The following is an 18,252-nucleotide window of genomic DNA, read 5'->3' as shown; positions in this document are numbered from 1 at the left end:
GCATACCAGAAAAAACATGCATACCAGAAAAACAGGCATACCAGAAATACATGCATACCAGAAAAAACATGCATACCAGAAAAACATGCATACCAGAAAAAACATGCATACCAGAAAAACATGCATACCAGAAAAAACATGCATACCAGAAAAAACAGGCATACCAGAAAAACATGCATACCAGAAAAAACATGCGTACCAGAAAAACATGCATAACAGAAAAACATGCATACCAGAAAAAACATGCATGCCAGAAAAACATGCATACCAGAAAAACATGCATAAGAAAAACATGCATACCAGAAAAAACATGTATATCAGAAAAATATGCCTACCAGAAAAAAACATGCATACCAGAAAAAACATGCATACCAGAAAAACATGCTACCAGAAAAAAACATGCATGCCAGAAAAAACATGCATACCAGAAAAACATGCATACCAGAAAAACATGCATACCAGAAAAAACATGCGTACCAGAAAAACATGCATAACAGAAAAACATGCATACCAGAAAAAACATGTATGCCAGAAAAACATGCATACCAGAAAAACATGCATAAGAAAAACATGCATACCAGAAAAAACATGTATATCAGAAAAATTTGCCTACCAGGAAAAAACATGCATACCAGAAAAAACATGCATACCAGAAAAACATGCATATCAGAAAAAAACATGCATGCCAGAAAAACATGCATACCAGAAAAACATGCATACCAGAAAAACATGCATACCAGAAAAAACATGCATACCAGAAAAACATGCATACCAAAAAACATGCATACCAGAAAAAACATGCATACCAGAAAAAACATGCATACCAGAAAAAACACGTATACCAGAAAAAACATGCATACCAGAAAAAACACGCATACCAGAAAAAAACATGCATGCCAGAAAAAACATGCATACCAGAAAAAAACATGCATACCAGACAAACATGTTTACCAGAAACAATAGTTGGAAATAAGTCATACACCATTCACTATGACCATGCAATTCCTACAGCTATGCACCTAGAAAACGGAGTTATAAAACCTGATATTGTGATACGGGGCAAGGAGAAAGAAGCAATTCTTCCTTTGGATGAGTTGTTCTTTTAAATTGTTAACTCTCTAGTTATTACTGTTTTCTGTCTTAAAAGCAGCTGGAATTCCATGATAAGTTAGAAATACTCTGCCTCTCCATCCCTCCGCATTTCTTAACAGTTTTTCGTGTCTAAAGGGAGAAGACCATTCTATTTTCATAGTGGAACCAATAAGTTACAAGGATTTTTAGAATAACATGTCATTTTCTATGTTATATTCAGCAATCAAATTCAAGCGCAAACTTAGCTGATATGAATTAATCTGTAAAGGTAATCTTCCACTGGCCTACTTTCTAGCTGACTATAATATGGTCGTCTTCAAGCCCAATGTAAACAAGTTCTTGAGCCATTTCCCTTTAAGTAATCCAATTTACTAAATTTCCAGTACTAACAATTACTACATGTCCCATTGACCACTGTACACTTATTAACCCTAATCCTTGAGCGGCCTCTAGGCCTTGATAAGTGGTGACTTCTTTGTAAGAAAAAAAAATTGAGATTACGTATGATACTGAAAGATAGAGATATTAACGGGGAGAGATTGGAATTGCTATTGAATTAAAACGGTTGAGATTAAGATTGACTGAGTGGCGATATTGCTATTGAGATAAATAGAAATTGATATTAAGAGAAAACTTAGAAGAGTAATTGAAAGTGAGTGAGAAAGGGTTGGATTAAGATTGAGAGAGACTGAAATTGAGAAAAATAGAAAGCGATCCAGATTGAAAGGAAAACGTAATTGCGATTAAGCCTTTTAGATTTAAAAATTAAAAAAAAAACAATTGATTCCGCTTCCATATGAGCTTTATTGAAAAAGTAATATTGTATTAGCCGTTACACACTAGAGAGCTGTGATAGGAAAATAGCATTTGTTCCTTAATTGTGTGTTCTGGATATGACCTTAAACTATATCCAGTGAGGTGAGGTCCCAGCTTGTGGAGCCACCCTTTAATTGCCATTGTGTTCAGGTCCACTTTGACCCGGAGTGGTAGTGCCTATAGGGTCCAAACTATGGGTTAAATAGAAACCGACTTAACAAAAAAATATCCAGAAACACAAGAAATGGAAACTCCTAACAATTAAACGATAGTCACTCGGAAGAAAATGAAAAAAGAAAGGGTGCATGCATATTTAGTAGAAAGGAGTACAACAATTATATTATGGCGCACATTGTCTTCTCAGAGGATCCGACTTGTCTGGTACTTGTAGGGTCTAAACGTCCTCCTTCTTTACACATGAATTCACAGTTGTATGTGAGACGCAAAAATCTCTGACAATCTGAGGAAGAGGGCGCTGGGGAGTTTCATCAATGATTGCCTGGATATTTTCGATGAACTCTTTGGTCCTGTTTTCATAACATAGATCCGTAGACAACATGAGTTATACATCGGCGTATTTCCGACCACGGTCGTTGAAAATTGTGTCACTTTCAGACATTATAGTAAGCTCTTACCGCTCTGGCCAACAAGTAGATGGTATGGAACAAACACAAAAACGGTGTTAATTAAACGGAGATGGAATCATGTCGTTTTTTTTTAGGGCGACACTCTTATCCTTTTACCATGTACACGCACACACATGCACACACACATATATATATGTATATGTATTTATTTGTATATATATATATATATATATATATATATATATATATATATATTTGTTATTTAAATAAAGTTATAACAGATTTCGCTAGATTGCCAAGCTTTGGTAGGTCAACAAAGATGAGACGAAGGAAATTAGGAACTTGGGCGATACTTTTATAGTTCTATCCTGTAAAAAGAACAACAATCAAAAATGAATAATTAATTAATAAATGCTCGTTTTTCAAAAGGCTTATTAAAATAACTAAAGCTTCATGAAGTCCTTTGCATATCCATGGCTGCGTATATTTAGAAAGTCATTTGAATATTTAATGGAACTTATTAGATTTCAATAACGTAATAGTTTTGAAATGTGTGTGGAACCAAAGATCGCATCACCAATTCATTTACGGTGGTTTATCATTTACAAAAATGCAACCTGGCGTTGGAAAAACTAGCATATGCTCTATTTGACGTAATGCCCCGTTACAGGAGATCATTATTATTTGTGCTGACTTGCTTTATAAAGCCAATTTTACTTTGACTACTTTCGCTAAGAGATTTATAAATTGAGCTCATGTTAATCTGCACAAAATTAGTAGAATTTAGCTTCGATGCCAGCCAGAGCAACGGTGTACATATGGGAATACTTCTTGCTTTAAACGATATTTTAGTGTGTTTTTACCAGTCAGTATAAGTTTAGGATGTAGCGAATCCCTTCATTTATAGCAAATATTTTTTATTTCTTTATTGCAGTTTTGTAGTGAGACTTATTGATGCTTAGCTATCCTGTATTTTTAATTGAACGCAGTAAGATTTCTTTTCTTACGATAGTTTATTGTAACTCGATCTTTACCGGCTTATGCATTAATTAACGCCCATTTGCGCCCATCTTAGGAGAAGACGGATTTTCCAAATGCTGGCGTATAAAGTTATCAGAATGTGTTTTTTAAGTAAACTGGAAATCGAATTAAATTATATCGCTACCATTATATAAATATCGCTTTGTGTATGTGAGTTCCTTCTAAACGCGTCGAGTCCATCTCTTGAAAATTTCACACGAAGCTAATTTATATGTCTGGCACTGTTCTTAGATATTTTATACAGATATTCCTCCGATAAATGTCGTATATCGAAAAGCTTGATCTTAATAAAAACTTTTCTTACTTATAGATAAAAAATAATTTTTACAGGGCTATATTTTAGGTTAAACCGGACAAAGGAGATAATAAAATCTTAGCAAACCATTTCTTCTTAAAAAATAGATTTAATAGAATCTGGAAATATGCCCTTATGGTAGAGCATTCGGTTACAGATCGGATTACCCCACTCCTGTTCAAGCCCGCGTGTACCTCATTATTTTATTTAAATTTTTTCTTTATTATAAAGTTCAATTTATGCTAAGAAAGGTAACTTTTAAAATCGCCGCAAATCATTTCTCTATTTGCATATTATAGGACTAAACATTAATCAGAAGTAGTTTTTCTAGGGCATTCATCGTCAAGTTCAAGTATCAACTAACGTGAAATATATAGAAAGATAGTGTAAATAAACATTGACAGAATTTTGTGAACGACATTATCATTATTATTATTATTTTATTGATTATTTTTTGCGAATTAGTTCACCGAGCAAATTTTCTTTCGTAATATATAACAATCAATAGACGTAAAAAAAATATTTTCATTCTTTATGATTCTCTTTTGATCTCTCTCAGTGTCCCGTTTACTCTAAAATTTCTTCGATTTGGGGACGTTCGTTAGTCTTTGGGTAGATGGATCATTAAGTCCGTGTCTAGTGGTTTCCCGTCGGTTATATTTCGTTTGAGGTTTTTGTGTGAAGTCTGCATTTCTGTCGCCCTTGAAACGAGTGTTTGCCTAACAGAAAATAAAGCAATGCAATCCATAAATTTATTTGCAAGTGCGCTACTGGTTTTGTTGGCCGAACGTTTTTATATTCGCAGACACATATTAACCAACATATCCTGACGGAAATTAAACTGGGTAAGCTAGATTGTTTTTGCCTCTCTTTCACCTTAGACTCTACCATTATTCAAAGCTTCCTCGAAAATCGAGCGTGTGTCAATAACTATTAAATGGAATATTTTAGAGTTCTATACCGGACTGATTTTTAAATTGACTGAGACATTTTATTAAAAAAATAAAAGGAACTTACTGTGGATCTAAAACGATTGATATTGTTTCCTATGCATTGATGAAACTTATAAAATTCACTTGCGATGTTAGACCGTATATTAAAATCGCGATACACATTCTTTAATACGATTTTCCAATAATCGATTTTGATATACGTATCCAGTAGAGTTTCGCTACAAAACCTATCAAAGAACACTGTCACACTATGAAGTATATTTGTGCTATTATTTTTAAAATTAGCCCAAGCATCTCTGAGTTCATATGAAACTAACTCACATACGCACCAACCCGGAGATAAAGTGCCTTACAAAATACAGCCGTCTAACGATAACAGTTATCAAAAATTCCCCCTATGCAGGTATAATGAACAAAGCTTATTTTCTAAAACTCCTCCTTTGTAGAATACAGAATACATTCAAGCTGCGTACAACGTGATTGAGTCCAAGTCCATTTTAAGCATGTTCTTGTTGAGCCTTCTTTTTAAATAAATAAATTATACCCAATTTCAACCACTAATGATTACTACGCTATTGTCCCGATAAACATTCTACACTAATTAACCCTTCGTGCCTTGAAGAGCGGTTACTCCCATTAAAAAAAAAAAAAAAAGAATTTAAAATAGAAAGAAATAATATACAATGCTTTATGATTCGTCTGTTTCGTGCATTTGTCCAAGATGTTGTATGTTTAAATATAATTTGTTGTTTTCAAATATGAAATATATATATTTTTTTGGTTACATTTTGTGTCGGGTAATCAGGATAGAAACATGAATCGTTTAAGCACCGTATATGTTGTATTTATTTCATTCACAGCTTTTTTAATCTTGTGGTATTATAGTTCAGTTACCATTAGGATGTAATACGCACCGTGTTGGGATCAATGTGAAGACGACATTTTGTGCATCTCGAAAACCTCACACTAGTGGGAAGCCTTATTATCTGAACTGCGATTACATGAACTCTTCAAATCAAGAAAAAGTTAACTTATATCAGATATATACATATACATATATACATATAAATATATATACATACATATATATACAGAGAGAGAAAGAGAGATAAAGAGAGAGGGCGATAAAGAGAGATGGATAAAGAAATAATGAGAGAGATAGAGAGAGAGAAAGTTAAGAAGTATAAATAAAGTTTACAAGCTAAAACCATCTGTCAACTAAAAGCGAATATGAATATTAATATTTATATTGAACTCAAATGCAATTCACAAAAACCAAAATAGGAAACAGAGCCTGTCATATGGGAAAACAATTTAAGACTGTAAATTTACTTTACAAAAATGTATTGTTCGACAGAAACTCAAAAAAATAAAAAGATTGTGAGAACAGTGGCTATCATAATTTCGCATTGAAATTATCTAACCACTAAGACCATTTCATCTTGATATTAATCTTCAATTTTAAATTTATATTTGTTAACCCCCCCCATTACATGAACTCTTTGCACTGCTACTTGTTTATTGCATTCGTGACTTGTTTTTATATAACGCCATTTCAAATTATGCTAGTACTAGAAATCATAGCTTCGCTATGATATTAATTTGCTAATATCTTTCCTCTAACAACAAAAAAGCATTTATTTGAACTCCGTTGATTTTTTATTTATTTGTATATCCTGTGAAACAATAAATTTTTGTAGAGCATAATTTACAGTCTTATGTTGTGTTCTTGTAAAAATACACATATATAATAACTTATGCGCCTATATATATATATATATATATATATATATATATATATATATATATATATATATTATTATATTATATTATATTATATTATATTATGTGTATATAGAGCACTGTAAAAGAGGTGGACGGATATTTGTTTAAATATACATTTGGCGGGGTTATTTACGGGCGCCGCTCCCGTGGGTCCATCGATAGATCTGCTGGCTGTCAACGCGACGGTTCTATGTTCAATCCTCGGCCTGGGAGAGGTGCTAGTCTAGCGGCACTGATGAGTTGTGATACAACTAAACATGATTGTATGTCGACGACTACAAATATATATATATATATATATATATATATATATATATATATATATATATATATATATATATATATAGTGGAAATGGTAATTAATAAAAACTGAAGAAAGTGCTCAATACCGTTGTAGAGCAAATATGTGTTTTATTTTTTATTACCGATTAACATAAAGATACGGTAATAAAAAAACGTATATATATATATAAATATATATATACATATATATATAATCTTCATTAATTAAAGAGGCCGTTTACTACCGAATTAAATCATATTGTAACTGAATCGATGACATTCGGCGATGCCGCTGTCAATTTCAAGGAATTATGCGCATCTCAATTAACTAATAGGATGAACAGTTTCTCAATCTTTGAATCGTTTGTTGTTTTTCATTCTTCGCCTTAATTACACGCAATGGTGTCAATTATGGATTTATTTTAATACTTCACACGTTAATGACTCGTGAATATGTCCCCCAACTACGTTAAATGTCTTCGAATGTCAAGGCTTTTTATTCTAACAGTTTCTCATTATGATCAGTCTTTTAAAGACAGAGCAAATTTAATGCGATTGGTTACGATTACAAAATAATTATTATGATGAAAAACATCACAAAAAATTCGAAGAAGTGGCAGGATTTAACATATATAAAGCAGCCTTTGTAATTATTAAACTCTCTGGACCGTCCGGCTCTCCTCGCTTGCTTGCTGCAATCTTATATTCGACGATCGTGATATTCCATGTTTTAAAAAAGGGTTGGCATGTGAACATACATATATATATATATATATATATATATATTATTACATCCAATGAAATAACATGTGTCTACCAAAAAGTGCTCAATGAGCTGTAATCCCCCTTTATTGGGGGGATTACGTCTTCAGGCCAAGAATTACGCAATTTTCGAAGATAATTCTTGGCCTGAAGACCTAATCTAACCAATAACGGGTGATTACAGAAACATGTATGCACATATGTAGCCATCAATGTTTGTATAAATGAATTTAATCTCTCTCTCTCTCTCTCTCTCTCTCTCTCTCTCTGTATATATATATGCCAAAAATACTAAATTCCATATTCCAAGATTGTGTTTATTTTATCGCTTCTACCTTCCTGCATGTAAAAATATATATGCTCTTTATTTATATTTAACAAACATCGACCTATATAATATAGATAGGTTTGAAAAAAGCGTTAAAAATAATAGATAAATATATTTTCTCATAAACACTCACATACACACATGCGCACACGCACAAACACACACACATATAACATATATATATATATATAGAGAGAGAGAGAGAGAGAGAGAGGGGTAGGCGCGTATCTGTCTCTGCGTTGTCTTTATTTTATGGTAGTTCTTCGACTGAGCTTTAATCTTTAACTCACCCGTAAAATTTCGTTTAGCTACACCAAACGTGAACACTTTCTCTCACTCTATATTTGTGCGTAAAACTCAAGGTAAATTTCATAAACAGGGCTTCTATTCTAGAAATTATAGTCTGTGGCACACAATACCGCTGGCCTGCATATCAGCTTGCTATTGTTACATGATATTGTTTCATGTAAGTAAAAAAAGTAGAGAATTAGTTAAATGTAAATATGAAATAGGATAGTCAAGGATTGAAACTTGCGAAGCTAGATTTGAATTGAAAATTAAAACCATAAGTTAAAATATATACAGAATGTTATTGAGATAAGGAATAGCAATTATTTAGCTTACATATCTGTATATGGAAAAGGAATGTAATAATGTAATAATGAAATTTGTTTCTGTGAAAATTAAAATAAGGAATTCAATCGTCAATTGAAATTGTAAACATATTTTGTAAAAAAGTAATTTGAAAAATGGGTTACTGAACTCGGGGCCGTGTCAAGTTTGGCAACGTGACGCATGTCATCCAACGTGCTTTATGAGCACATGTTTAATCATGCGATGACGTGACGAGTTCTCGATATAGGAAGAGTTTTTAGATGGAGTCTTAGAGAAGAGGAGAAGAGAGAAGAAGAGAAAAGTCGGGGAGAAAAAGCCGAAAGAGAGAGAGAGGGGTCAGAAACTGCTGCTGACGTCAAACTTTTGAAGCGAAAGGTTAGAGAAGAAATAGCCATGTAGAGGAACTTTGAATTCCTCAAGCGAAATCGTGGACCGGTCATGAAATAAAGGACGTCATCATCTTTGTGTATCTGCATCTTCGTGTTGTGATTCAACAGAAAAGGTATTGTCCATTTATATTATAAAAACTTTGTGAAAATCATCATCTCAAAACTAGGTAAGAAATATATGTATCAATATTTATAGAAACACTCCCCTTCATACAAAACTGTCTCTTTCTTTATATATACCTGTTTATATCTCCAATATGCTATCTCTTACAACATGAACATCTTAAGACATATGAACACTCAACACAAGAACACTCCTAAGACTCTAATCTCTTACTAAGACTTTTCCTAATACTAACATGAACAATACAAATATATACGCCATCTTAATAATACACCCCAGTATATAACAGCTATTACATGGTCGTGTCCAAGTCTAATGTAAATAAATTCTTGTTAGGCTGTCCTCTTATATAATAAAACCTTATTCAACTTCCACGATTAATCATCGTCTCGGTCTTTTCTAAAAATCTGCCTAAAATTCATTAATTATTATAGAGTACGCTCTGGCGTTGATAAGCGGTTACCCCCTACTGAAAAAGAACGGTAAAAGTAACTAAATGAGACGAACCTATTATAAACACAAACCAAAACTGCCATTTAATTTATAACTAGCATAACTAGGAGCCTTTTTTTATGCTGCATTCTTTTCTGTACGTCCACAGTACGTATTTTTCTGTACGTCCACAGTACGTCTTTTCTGTACGTCCACAGTACGTCTTTTCGGTGCGTCCACGGTGAAAGAGACTTACATTTATATTGGGACAAATATATTCATATTAAAATTCAGATATCTCTTCACTTATCAACTGAATTTCCCAAAATTAAGAACAAACTCTGTGTTTAACTTTGATTTTTCGGGCAACGAAGTAAATCAGAACACGGAGAAACCTAATTTCAAGTAGTAGCTGAACTTCAATATATGTTAATTTCTTATAAAATATCCGTGGCTTATACACGTTAAACTACAAGCACAAACGCCTGGTCCTGGCATATTCCATGCCAGTGATCTTAACAGTATGTCCTCTTCTCATTGATGCATTATTTTTCCTGCAGAAGACACCTTGCACGTCTATGTTTGATCGATCGTCATTTTCATGACAGTTTCTCGACTGCCATTGAATCTATGGTACCCCCGTAAAAAAATAACCGTAATAATCATTCGTATAATTACATCACACTTAACCATTTTCCCTATGCGTGCCCTTAATAATAAACAACATTTTCTTTCGTTTTTTTTTTAGATGATAAAATTAGACTCAATGTTTACTATTACGGATCATCACGTTGTAATCTCCTTGGCAGTTGACGTGCATTAAAACATATCCTCGTGTGGCTTGAAGACATTGGTATGTTTTAAACCTCTAGCAATAAAGTAAACACCTAAATTTGACCAAGTGTGTCTTTTCTCTTAATCTGTTTCTATCTTTTGTTAGTGTGATTATTATTATTATTATTATTATTATTATTATTATTATTATTATTATTATTATTATTATTATAATAATAATAATAATAATAATAATAATAATAATGATAATCTTCATCATTAAATCCAACCCTTCTTTGCATTGATAAGACGAGTGACAATTTAGCGACGCGAGAGAGAACGGGCTGAAAGCGCTCTGGTTATGATCCAGTAGGTGTCGCCTCAGTAGGGCTAGGATAACAGCATATTCTTTTCATTGTTTTGACTCTCTAATGTAAAAAAACAGGATGAAGAGAAGCGAAAATATCATCGCCACTAGATTTCGAATACAGTTGTATACTTTGTCAATTGGGAATAAGAGTGGCAGCGTTCGACTTGCACAACTCTATTATGTATTATGAATTAAATGATCAAACCTTTTGACAAATTGCTGATTAGAGATGCTCTTGCTGTCCGACGGGACAGATGAAGGAATAGTTGCGACTAAAATAACAGGACTTCCTGTTGATAGACAAACTTGGGATAATATATTCTGGAGTTTTCTCCTTAAAAAAAAAACATGAATTCGTGTATGTTCTACTCATGAGCGTACATAAGAGCAAACGTCTATTCTGGAAAACTGATCCGAGTTCATGGTTTGTATGAGCTTCGGCGCCATAATTATATATGATCTCAAATTCAAAAATCTTTTAATTTTTTTTGCTGTGCGAGCTTGCGATATAAAATCGCCATATTAAGTTTAAAATCCTGCTTGTACGACGTCGACTTGGGTGTTTTCGAACTTGGATAACTACGTATCTAGGTGATAAGAAGAAGGTGCATTATCTAAGATAATTTCACCGTCGTTTTTATTAGTCAAAAGTCTTCCTTGCATTTGGCATATTTTTTCAAATGTTGAAGTATTTGACATGCATTCGACCGGTGGTTTCAAATTCTAATTTAGGTATGTTCCACTGATGACCAAACTTGAGTCTAACACTTCTGGTCCGTTGTTTTCATGGTTTTTGATCGATAGAATTGTTTGATTGTCGAAATAATTATATATCTTTGTACATTCTAAAAATCTTATATTCATTTGCTTGGTTGTTTGCTTGCTGGATGACGGCATCGTACAGAAGGAAACATTCTGCCTTTTAGTGAATAATACATAGCTTACCTGGGAGTAGCTGCCGTAAGTGAGGATGCTCTTCCAACAGCCAAGAAGAACAATAGCGTTGTGGTTATTTATACTAATAGAGTAAGGTAATTGTTACAAAAACCTTCCTCCTTTGTGAAGAGTTACTTCATTCCTTTCTTTGTATGTTACTGTGGTTACAAGACATGAGAAGAAGGTCGCGAAGAAGAGTGCACTTTTTCCCCGAACTTCACGTCAGGTTAGCTACTCTCAGTTATATGATTTTTCAACAACCTCTGAGACATCAGTTATTAGTATTTGGAGGACTAAAAACTTTAATTGAAAAGAAGTAGGTATATTCCACAGAAATAATTCAGCTTGGTTCGCTTAGACAATAAATTTTCTTGTATTTATCACTGGGCCTAAGGTGCCATGGTACTACTCTCTCATACAGGTGAGTCGGTTTTCGATTTCTAAGTTCGGATATGTTCTATTGATAAACATAAAGTTAGTGAAACTCAGATCTATGACTTCCGATGTGCGCATTTAATATTTCGTGCATTCTATGGCAATGTTTGATTATGGAAACAATTATGACCATATATCATAATAATATGATTGTGATGATAATTATTATCATAATAGTCATAACCATAATCATGAACATCATCGGTGGCCTTAATAATTTATCGGCAATGATACACGACTAAGGCGTTTATAATTCTTTCTCAACCCACACAACTTATTCTATTGTAAACGGTAAAGGAAATAAAAGAAATAAACTTTATAATGGACGTATCATACGCGATCAATGATAGACGTGTACTATCGATTTCTTTAAAAGACGTTTTATTTCTTTGTGTTTATATATATATATATATACATATATATATATGTTATGTAAATATATATATATATATATATATATATATATTATTCTAAACTCTTACAGCTTTCTCTATATTACCCCTTAGCAAGTGTGGCGGAGGAATAAGTTTTTCTTCAGATTAAAAGCAGACAGGAAGTGAAACTCAGTAAGCGACCATAAAGACAACATGTTGTGCGCGTAAGAATCGAAAGAATCTAATCGTCTCGATCTATTCTATAAAAAGAAAACGCATAAGCTAAGTGTCAGAGATATTCTTATTCGGCATTTTTTTTTTCTTTCAAACTAAAGTTAGTTATGCGTAGTTCTATGTTAAGATGCACTCCTATAGTATGTCATCAATCATTACAGATTTATCGACACGGCTTCTAGATTAAGTGTGGGCTATTATATGGTATAAATTCACTTAATTCGATTTTGCTTTACTGACAAAAAAAGCGAAATGGCTTCATAAAATTTTAAAACTGATTTTTTCTGAAAATTTAAAAGCACGAATAAGACATTAATTTATAAATATTGAATGCTTTCCTGTAAGTGTACAAACAATCAGCATATAAAACAAAAAAAATGTGTAAAGAAAATTAAAAAGTCGTTATGTTTGTTTATTTAGTTAAAAGTAAATTAAAGATACTCCTAACAACTTTTTTTTACATCGTCATTAAACTACCGCAACCAACAACTAAAAAAATCAAATCGAAGCGTTCTCATCAACACTACAGCGTGCAAATTTACAATAAAATATCTAGCTTTCTTATATTGAATATTTCACTATCCGATACCAATAAGTAAATTTATTCATATAATGATTTTAAATGCAATATATGTGTTTATTAAATACGAGCGGGGCGTACAAGGTCGTAAAATGCATTTAAATATGTTTTAACTCATGCAGATTTCCTATGTATTATTACAGTTCTAAATATATATGTTAGAGGATGGATCGAGAGAGAGAGAGAAGAGAATGTGTAAATTATATTGAGACACGTTGATCGGAAGTTAGGGTTAGCTGATCGGATTGCGTGTGAGTCACGTGATCAGGTTAGCTGAATCGTTGAGATTATGCTTGTGCTTAGAAGGCGACGGACAGCTTCACGGACGTGTCCTTCCCTTCACTGGGGGGACGCTTACGTGTGTAGAAATGAGATAAGAGAAAACACGCGGGCCAGAGATTCACATTCCATCCTTCTGCGAGACATCTGGAAAAGTGAATAAAAACTATAAAACCAATTCCTTGTCTTGGAGTGAAATGAATCTTCGTTCAAAGCAAATACCAGTCTCTCTCCAAGACACGAGATGAATTCAGATGGACCAACATCGCGACGCTGGAAGGTATGGTGAAAAAATACATGTACCACACACACACATACACACACAACGGCATATGAAAAAAAAGGGACAGAACAACTAGATGATCACACAACGTTAACTCTAAATAGACGATCACACACGACCACGTTTGTGATACAACAACACAATATATAGTAATGTTTTCAAATGTTATAAAATGACATCAATCAAAACAGTCGCAGTCCTTATCGAGATATAGGTCAGGAATATGCAATGTTAAACGACTTGAATAAATGAATTTAATTTTGACATGCGCTGAAACAAATACAATATTTCAGCAAGTTATAATGAGGATTTTCACCTGGACGATATATCTCTGCACGATTTATTCGTTCATGTAAACAAATATTTTACTCGATATCTAAAATATCATTGGTGTATGATTATTATTTTTATTTCAGTGTCACGTAACCTGTCGTTTAAGAGTTTATCGGTTAAATATTTAGGCAGATACACACACCTACATATATATATGTATATATATATATATATCCACATACATTACTGTTTCGTTTTATCACAACTCATCAGTGCAGCTAGACTAGCCCATTTTCCTAGCCAAGGAACTATCGCGGTGGAAGTCGGAAGTTCTCCTCCAAACCTGTGGCCTTGAGAGAAGGGGGACTAAAACTTGCTGCTTACGGCTCAAATGATCTTAAATAACAGATAGCGGATACTTTTGTTCGTTTTTTTTTTTAGCGGCGATGATGGTCACTGTTTGTTAGTTATGCTTTAACCCTCTATGTCTGCCACTTTCAATTACTGGTATTCGCTGTTCGTCACTGGTGACCATGATCAGTATCAGCCCTAATTAGACAGTTCTTAAATTGACTATCTTCGATCGCGATCACTGACGGTCATTGGCATTTTAAAGTGGTTACCAGCAATACAACGAGCACTGGATTCACCTGAAAACATCTGTCATTTGTCAATCACAATCGATTATGGAAATTTCCTCATTCATTTGTCTGCCATGAACAAAAAAAAACTGTCGTTAAACCTTGTAGCGAGCACCGTCAATCAGTGGTTAGTACTGTTGGTTAGTGACGATTATTACAGTTGTTGACGGGAGCTGTGATCTGATATAGAGCGGTTATTTTCGCTTACAGGCAGGCACATACGATGAGCACTGGCTGGCACTGAATAAATCGTCTGTCTTCAATTGTCCTATCGTAACAAGCATTCTTGATCACTTGCTGTGCTTACGGTGATTGACAGTACTATTTTAAGGTGATTACTGCTACTGACAGATTAGGGCAGTTGTACTTACTACTGTTTTAGGGCAGTTATCGCTGTGTTGATTCGGTTACTTACGAGTATTCGCGTTTACTCGCAATGACCAGTATTCTTTTTTCTACACAGTCCTGATTTGCTGCGTTCGTGTAGATATGTTTTTGTAGATATGCGAACACAGACTGGGCTATATTCAGATATGATGGCAAAGTTAAATTTACTTTAATGCGATATTTTTTTGTTAATGATGTTAGATACAATTATAGAGTAATTTACAAAGATTATCACCTTCCATGTTAAGAATGTGTTTCTAAAAATAATGTTACTATTTTAATACTGATGCAAACGGTCGCTGTATGTCTGAATACCCTGTATGTAAACTTTATGCAAAATTTCAAATGTTTAGACTAAAAATTGGCTGAGTGTTTAGCTAGAAACCGCAAAGCCGAATTTTTCTGAACTTTGACCCCTTGGCAGTCAAATTCTCGGTCAAAAATAGATTTAAAAAGTTTTCCTTATATCTGATAACACTTTATGTAAAATTTCAAATGTTTAAATCTAAAATTGTCCGAGTAATTTGGTAGAGCCACCGAGGTCAATTTTTTAAAACTGCACCACAATTTTGATCCCTTACCATTTATTGTTTTAGGCTCAAAACGAATTGAAAAGCTTGATCCACGTTTAAGAAACCAACATCTAAAATATCAAGTGTTTAGACCTTAAAATTGGCGCAGGAGTTTGGTAGATTTTTCAAGGGTCACATCATTGAACTTTGACCCATTGACAGGCAAATTTCTGGCCGAAAATTGATTAAAAAGATATTCACAAATCTCAATACCACTTATGTAAAACCTCGACTCTGTAGACTGAAAATTGACAGAGTAATTTGGTAGATAAATGTACACGCACGGACACACAATTTCACTTTAATAGATATATAGATAGATGAAAATAATAATCATTACAGGGAAATATTTTGCGTTAAATCGGCAAAGGTAAGTAATAAAAGTTAAATAATTATGTTTTTCTTAAAAATAAAAGAGATTAATTCCATTTGGTTCCATAGCTGTGGTAGAGAATTCGACTATAGATCGAATGGTCCCCTGTCCAAACCAGGGTGTAACTCAGCATTCCATTTTATTTTGGTTTTCTTATTATTGAGTTAAGTTTACAATAAAGGAAGGAGTTCCATTTTATATCGCCGTAAACTATTTCTTCGTTTTTTATATTTTAAAACTAAACACATATCAGAAGTGACTTTCCAGGGCACTCATCGTCATGCTCCATATCAGCTGACGTGATATTGTAAACAAAAACAGATGGAATTCCATGACGACATTATCATTATTTTTTTTTTTGTTGTGTATTTTTGCCAATTACTCTACCGAGTAAATTATTCCTCGTAGTATATAATATAAAATTGATTGAATAATAATATATAGACAATCTGCATGAATTAAAATATCATGTTTAAGCGTGTTATACGCCCGGGAAACAGCTAATATATATATATATATATATATATATATATATATATATATATATATATATATATATATATATATATATATAAACAATATCGACATGTTACCCGACATTTTTATTTATTTATCATTCTGTGAATTAAATTAAAAAATGGCGTCAGATATCTCGTTAAGGCGTCTGTTTTTGTTTCATTGACAACGTAATTACAGCAGGTCCAGCCTGTATTCTTTAAAATCGAAGACCGTAATTGAATTACTTGCTTTATTTAATTGTTCTATATTGTTATTTTCGTCAATCTCTCTAAAATAATATCAAGTTTTGTTTATTCATAGAACAAACTGCATTAAACGACAAAAACAATTCCCCCCACTATTCCTCTAACTCCGATTTTTATAATTATTATTTTTCTTCTTTTTTTTCTGAATATATTAGGTAAAAAAAGACGTTGTATGAAAGAAAAAAATCCCAAGAGAATTGCATGTTTATATTAGCAAAAGATAATTCACTGGTCAGACATCAAATTTGAAAGTTGACCGTCTGACGTTCCGTATAAATAAATAATTATGCGTGTTTACCGAATATTGTGATTTCTCTCAATTTTCTCATATATATATAATGTACTCTCCCGTCGATTTCGACGCATGAGATTCGCCACGTCAGTTAAGTTGCACGGAAATCCACACAGATAATTTTTTTATGATGGTAAAGGCTTTGTGTAGAACCAACAACCGTTTTGGGTATTACTGCTTACCATTTGTCGGTACAGTGACTGCTACAGGAAAGAGTATACCGGAGATTTTTACATATGAGTTTCTTTCTCCTAGATACATGTCTTAGCTAAGACTGAGCGTGAATATCTCCCAGTGAATTAATGCGCCCACAGATACCAACGTGAATTTTTTTACGACTCGGATCGGTACATACAGCGTCTAGCCTTCGCAAATGGTCACCCATCTGGTACTGGTCAGGCTCAACTTTTATAATATATATATATATATATATATATATATATATATATGTGTGTGTGTGTGTGTGTGTGTGTGTGTGTGTGTGTGTGTGTGTGTGTGTTTTCGTACGTCTGCGTGCGTGTTAGTTATGAAACGTTTACGATATATATACACATACGGATATAATTACCGAATCTAAGTGTATGTTGTTTTATTTTATTTGGAAATATATAGTTGCGTAAAAGGCGCATATATTTTTTTCAAATATAAACGTACACCTATTGCACTGATTTATAGATGTTACTTTTCATTGGTCGTGTTGAATAAAAATGATTAATTTCATTAAAAATAACAAAAATCTTAAACGAAAATAAAGCAATAGATGCAAAAAAAAAAAGAATTCTTTTAGGCATCGGAGAATATGCACCGTTTTTCAATTCTTATAACGCAAAGATTCCCGGTTCCGATACCGATTAATCATTCAAGCACTAATTAATATATATTAGCAAGATGTTTGTTCACATTACATTTGAACTTCTGTATATCAGTACAGTTGAGAAAGAATAATCCCGGAAGGGATTTCGAAAGACTTGAAGTTATGGGGAAGAAACTATTGGAGTAAAAGGCTTTGTTACATCTAGGGATCTCTACTGTAAAGGGGTGGGACTTAGTTGCTTGTCGAGTTTGTCGGGGGTAGTCACGTCGAGGAGGTACTAGTGCTTTCAGTACTTCAAAGCATTCACCATTAAAATATTTGTAGAACAGGCAGAGAGATGCAACATTTCGTCGATGGGGCAGAGGCTGAA

Source organism: Euprymna scolopes, chromosome 34 (assembly GCF_053919585.1).
Source record: "Euprymna scolopes isolate OS-2025 chromosome 34, ASM5391958v1, whole genome shotgun sequence".
NCBI classification, from domain to species: domain Eukaryota; kingdom Metazoa; phylum Mollusca; class Cephalopoda; order Sepiida; family Sepiolidae; genus Euprymna; species Euprymna scolopes.
This window is presented reverse-complemented; position numbering follows the sequence as displayed.